This window comes from Sorex fumeus, unplaced genomic scaffold (assembly GCF_029834395.1).
Source record: "Sorex fumeus unplaced genomic scaffold, SorFum_2.1 ptg000061l, whole genome shotgun sequence".
NCBI lineage: Eukaryota > Metazoa > Chordata > Mammalia > Eulipotyphla > Soricidae > Sorex > Sorex fumeus.
In genome coordinates, this window is record NW_026606118.1 from 41,633,491 (window position 1) to 41,639,409 (window position 5,919).

At 39.8% G+C, this 5,919-nt stretch overlaps 1 pseudogene; it reads right to left on the reverse strand.

Moving 5' to 3' along the window:
* Window positions 1-4,962: 4,962 nt before the first annotated feature.
* LOC130034761 (sorting nexin-12-like) lies at window positions 4,963-5,492 on the reverse strand (annotated as a pseudogene).
* Between the last annotated feature and the right edge of the window lie 427 nt (window positions 5,493-5,919).

Genomic DNA, 5,919 nt, shown 5'->3' on the forward strand with positions numbered 1-5,919 from the left:
GTAGCAATATGAAAGATTTTTTGACTTTGACCAGAATGACTTTGGAGTAATGTTAGAGGCAAAAACTTGTCTAAAATGGACTGAAGAGATAATGATTGAAGGATTAATTATATGCAACTCTGATTTTTTAAAAATCTACAGGGAAGGCTACAAAATCAAGCATTAGATAGGAGGAAAATAAGGGACAAGAGAAGGATTTAAAAAACATCATAAGTAATAGTCTTTATATACACATTAACAAATATATATATATATATATATATATATATATATATAGAGAGAGAGAGAGAGAGAGAGAGAGAGAGAGATTGAGTTTTCCAAAATAGGTGAAGGTGCCCCAAATCTTTGAGAGGCTCTGGACCAATCCAGAGAGGGTGACAATAGTTTCATCTACAATCATGGGTGCTTTCTGTTTGCTTTAAGAAGTTAAATTTGCAGGGTGGGGACACAGCGATTTATTTTCTGAAAAGAGGGAGATTACCAAAGAAGTTTGGAAACCTCTGATCTAATACAGTGAATGTAAGCTATTGATGCAGCTGGTGCAGATTTGACCCCTTGCTCCACATATTGTCCTCTGAACACTAACAGGAGTGCCCCCTGAGCACAAAGCTACAAGTGAACTCTGAGCACCTCCAATTTTAAGAAACGTTAATAGAAAATTGACTTTTTAGTATTTAAAGTTATATAATCATACATATAAATAGTACTTAATGGCTTTCACTACACTGTGTCAACATTAATATATACAATGTAACATAAAATATCTACATAAGAAAGTTCAGGTGCACCATTATTTTGTTCTGATTTACTCAGAAATCTTCACTGAAACAAAGACTGGAGAGTAAATAGTTTAACATCAAAGCATTTACATCAAGAACAAGGGGATTCAGGAGGATGCGGGGGCAGAGAGAAAGAAGAAAAGTTGGTGATGTGATAAAATGGTGTGGGCTCTTTCTGTGCCATTACAAACTAATTGTGTGTCAGCTCCAATTCCATGATTGCTGTACTATGAAACAATAAAGGATCTGGACTCCTCAGAGAATACTCTTCTGTATAACGATGATATGAAATGTTATGATAGAGGGTACTGGAAGGACCTGCAGGAAAAAGGAAATTTTCTTTTTGGTTCAATGTTCTTTTATTCAGTTCTTGCAGTGTGTTCATTTTTCAATGATGTCCAGCCACACACAGAGCCTTCTTGTGAATCCTTTGGTACAAGCCATTACTGACTTCACAGTGGAGTGTCATGTCAGAGAAATTAGTACTTTTAGTGGGGTTCAGTTTTCTCCAGTAAGGTAGTTTTATAGCATAATATCTTAGGTAAGGCAACTTTATTTGGGTATGACTTCTCAGTTGAAAGTCAACTCCAAAAAGCATGCCACCTTTCTGTGGGTAGCTTCCCTGGATCCGCAGAAAATCAGTTTTGTGGTAAATCCTCTACTGTAGAAGCTTGAAAAGATTCTCTGTCACACAGTGAGCCTTTGCAATGAGATACGGATGCTATATGTGAGAGGATGTGGTTTCTTCCTTGTGACTTGAATTTCCCCTGGGAGGTCTAGGAGGTTTCCTATGTCTGCTGTTCCTGTACTAACCAATCCCCTATTACTTCAATTCTCTGGTAATTTTTTATGCTGAATTTTTCATGTTCAAATTACTACGTGGTTCATATCTCTTGCTTGAACTAAGACTAAGAAAATACAAGTTCCTTGGACAATTTTAATGTAGAGCCTAAGTCTGACTTTGACAGAACAGCAAGATAAACATGGAAAAACTTCAAAATGTCCAACAGTTGATGGAATAAATGTCTAGAGAATTAGAAAATATAAAACATAATATGGGAAATCTATAAAATGTTGTGGCTAGTATCACACTCTGTGTTGAAACTTTAGTCAAACTTCTCCCACAAATTTAAGGATAATAGATATCCATTTCCAGATTTTTATTACATATTATATCTATGGTATTACTTACTGCCTTAAATTAACAAGTCTATATAGTATGCCAGTATTGGAAATAAAGAAACTGAAGTGCAAAAGATATGGTTTTCTAATAAAAATATAGAAATTTTATGAGTAGGGTTCAGAGGAATGACTTAGTGGCTTAGAATGCATTGCAGTATACTATCACAGGTTCATTCCCTGGTGCTATCACATGTGCTAAGTTCAATTCTGCCAGCTCTGCCATTTTTGATCCCCAGGATTACAAATAATTTCCAGAGCCGTGTTTAATCCAGGATTTATAAGTGATCTCTGGCACGTATGTGTGTGAAATACAACTAAAGAAGTACAACGTTTGGTGAGCACTGAAGTTGAGTATGAATACTAAAATCTTCTGTGAGATCTTGGTGGGCAGCATGACTAAAGGTTCATGTACCACAACCTGGCTGCGTATGTCATAACAAAAGTGGTTGATGGGAATAATAAAATGTTTATAAATATATAGACAAATCAACTTAGCAGGATTTTAGGATTAAAAGTTAAAATGAAGGGTTGGAGAGGTAGATGCTGGTTCTATCACTGGCATTGCATATCGTTCTCTGAGCACCTCCAGGAGTGACCTCTAAGCACAGCTGGGCATACCCCTACCAAAAAAATAGTTTAGATAAATATGTTTTATGTTGATTTAAAATATACATTTTTTTGTTTGGGGGCCACACGCAGTGGTGCTCCGGGATTACTCTTGGCATCTGTGCTCAGGAATCACTTCTGGGAGAGTTTGGCAGACTATATGTGATGTCTGGGATTCAACCTGAGTTGGATGCATGTGAAGCAAAATCCTTACTTCCTGTACTATCTCTCTGAACAGAAATTTTATTTCTTTTTACTTATTTTATACATATTTGCCTCTGTTTTATTTTTATTTATAACACATGTAAAATTACAAAGAAAGTTTCAAATACATTGACGTAAACCCAAAGAAAGATATGTAAATATATGCAATGATAGCAATTAAGTATTGTTGAGAGAAATTATTTAAGATCCAAATAAATGGAGAATTTATTTTTTTGTTCAGTGGTTTAATATGAACAGAGTTGAATATGACATTATCTGACAGAAGAAAGGACAGTTCGCCAAATAAAAGCCCCAAAGTAGAATAGATACTATGTTGGAATATATATGTACAATAAAAGAAGGAATCTATGAAAGCTTTGTGACTGTGTCTTATGGTAATTCAATAAAAAAATTAAAAATAAATAAATTTTTAAAAATTAAAAAAGAAGGAATCTTTAAAAAAATTAATCACAGAAAAACCAAAACAAATGAAAGCCCATCAGCTATCCCCCCCCACTGGGGAGGTGGAAAAGGGAGCTGAGCCTTTCCGGCACAGCCTCAGCAGCTGGAGAGTGGATCTGGCTCAGGAAATGCAATGATGAGCTCCAAATTCTGTCAAAATCCAGCTGTAGTCTTTCTAGATAGGTTCTTTTCAGCGTGCGCCATCCTTTCCCCCAAGGCATGTATAGAGAACTCCGAACTCCAATCTTTCAGTGACAGGGAATCCCCATTCTTCACCTGATACCGGAGTTAATTCATTCTCATCCCAGCAACGTGCAAAAGACCCCAGCAAATGAGCCCCAGCAAGTGAAGCACTGCATCCTAAGCAGCCCTGACTCAAAATTTGGGAAACCCACCCTCAATGGCTAGGCTTCACTTCATTTCTGGGAAAGATCACTGGGATTCTGTGGGACACAAACGCAGGCAGCTCAGTGATCCAGATGGGGAAAGCAGAGACAACTCTTGCCTTGGGCCCCAGCCAACAGCTCAAAGTGCTTTGGGGAAGTCAGAAATGATGTGAATTGCTCTTGTGCTTCAGCCTTGTGGTGACAGCTAAATGGCATGGGGCAGAGGAAAAATGAAAGGAAGATATGGTGATGCTGCTCCCTAGAAAATGATTCACTCCTCGCTTGCAGGGAGTTACCTAGAAGCCACCAAACGTGCAAAGCCATCTCGACAGCACTGGTGGCTTGAGAGCGGAGAACTGCAAGTCGCTTGAGAGTAAGAACTTTCACTCTCTGCTGGGTAACAAACATTGGAAGCCAGAATGGGGCAATGGAAAGGGGAAGGGCTAGGCTACTGTAGCTTCCCTACTGCCCGGTGGTTTTCTTCTGACTCTGAGGTTGCCATGATGATGAACCTGGAAACCCACACACTTGTTCCTTACAACAAACTGCTTGAGAGAGAGCAACATTTTAAAGAAAATGCTGAGAAAATGGGGAACAGATGTAAAGCCAACAAGAGCAGCTTCTGGGTCTCTACCTGCTTCCCCCAAAGGAAAAAGTACATGCAGGTAAGAAGGGGAGAGGTTTTGTTTATTTTTTGCTTTTTTTTTTTTTTTTTTTTTTGCTTTTCGGGTCACACCCGGCGATGCACAGGGGTTACTCCTGGCTCTTCACTCAGGAATTTCTCATGGCGTTGCTCAGGGGACCATATGGGATGCTGGGAATTGAACCCTTGCCGCATGCAAGGCAAATGCCCTACCCGCTCTGCTACCACTCCAGCCCCCAGGGGAGAGCTTTTTTCTGCTCAGTGTTCTTGTTTAAATCTAAGAGAGAAACAAAACAAAACAAACAAACAAACATAAAAAAAACCCAACAACAACAACAACAACAACAACAACAAAGCCCAAAACCAACACCAAAATCAACAAAACAAAAAACTCCCTAGGACCCAGAGCATCAGTATATATAGTCAAGCCTATTCACCAGAACAAAATACACCCAACGTTATCTCTGGCATGGGTAATTGTCCAGGAAAGTGCCTTCTAGTCCAATACCCCACCCCGCACCCTCAACCCCACACAAAGGACGTCTACCCATAGTTTCCCACTATAGCAGAATGCCCAGGGTGTAGGCAGATGCCAAGAAGCACAATGCCAGACCGTCTATCAGGCCAAGGGATGAGCAGCCAACTTCAACCAAAGAGAGTGAGAGAGACAGAGAAGCTTAGTGTAAATACCAATGTCATTTCAGCAGGAAAGTAAAGGCGAGTGGTGAGAGGACCTCCACTTGGGCACCTTCCCTGGGGTGTAGGTCTTGTCGGTTTTCTTCTCTTGCGGGAATACATGCAGGCAGGTTGGCTCAGAACCAGTGCATGTCCAGCAATTTTGTTAATAAATTGTCCCAGGTCCTGCCTCCTTTCTTCAATGAAGGACTCCTCAAAGGTACCTTCATTTCATCAAAAGGTTGCTGCCAGCTTCAAGCCTTTCCCGGGAAGTGGTGGTACTACAATCTTACCATCATGCTCCAGCAAATTTTTGAGCCACGCAAAATCACTGTAGTGCCACCGTACACAGGGCTCCTTCAGCTTGAAGATAGGTCCTTTGATCACACTCAAACCTCAGAAGTGATGAAGTGTGCCTGGCTTGTGCCCACCATCTGTGGACTAAAGTTGTTGCTCTTTGGGAAGTTACTTGGCAATGCATAAGCATTAGTCAGGTTCTGTGGCTATGAATTCAGAGTTCAGGCACTGAGTGTCCACTACTGCTCTATCCAACATCTTTCCAAAGGAGACACTGGGCCGAGGACAGGGGGTGGGGAACAGAGGCTGAAGGCAGAACGTTAGAAATTTAGAATAAAAGTTAGGTGAGAGCGAATGTTAAATTTTGATTAACTGTCACTAATAGCCAAGATTGAAATGTTATGATTAGGATTAGGGCTAGGGTTAAGTTTAGGATTCAAGTGAGTGTTTGAGTTAGGTTTTAGGTTTGACAATCTTAGAAAGGAAGAATAAAATTTAGGGTCAGAGTGAATGTGAATGTTAGACTTAGGGTAGTCATTTAGGAAAAGGTCAAATCAATGAACAATATATTAAACTACCACAATTTTATTTATTTGGTTTTTGGTTTGGGAGGCACACCCAAAGATATATAGTGTTTACTTCTGGATCTCCAGGCAGGGCTTTGGGGATCAGATGGGGTGTCATC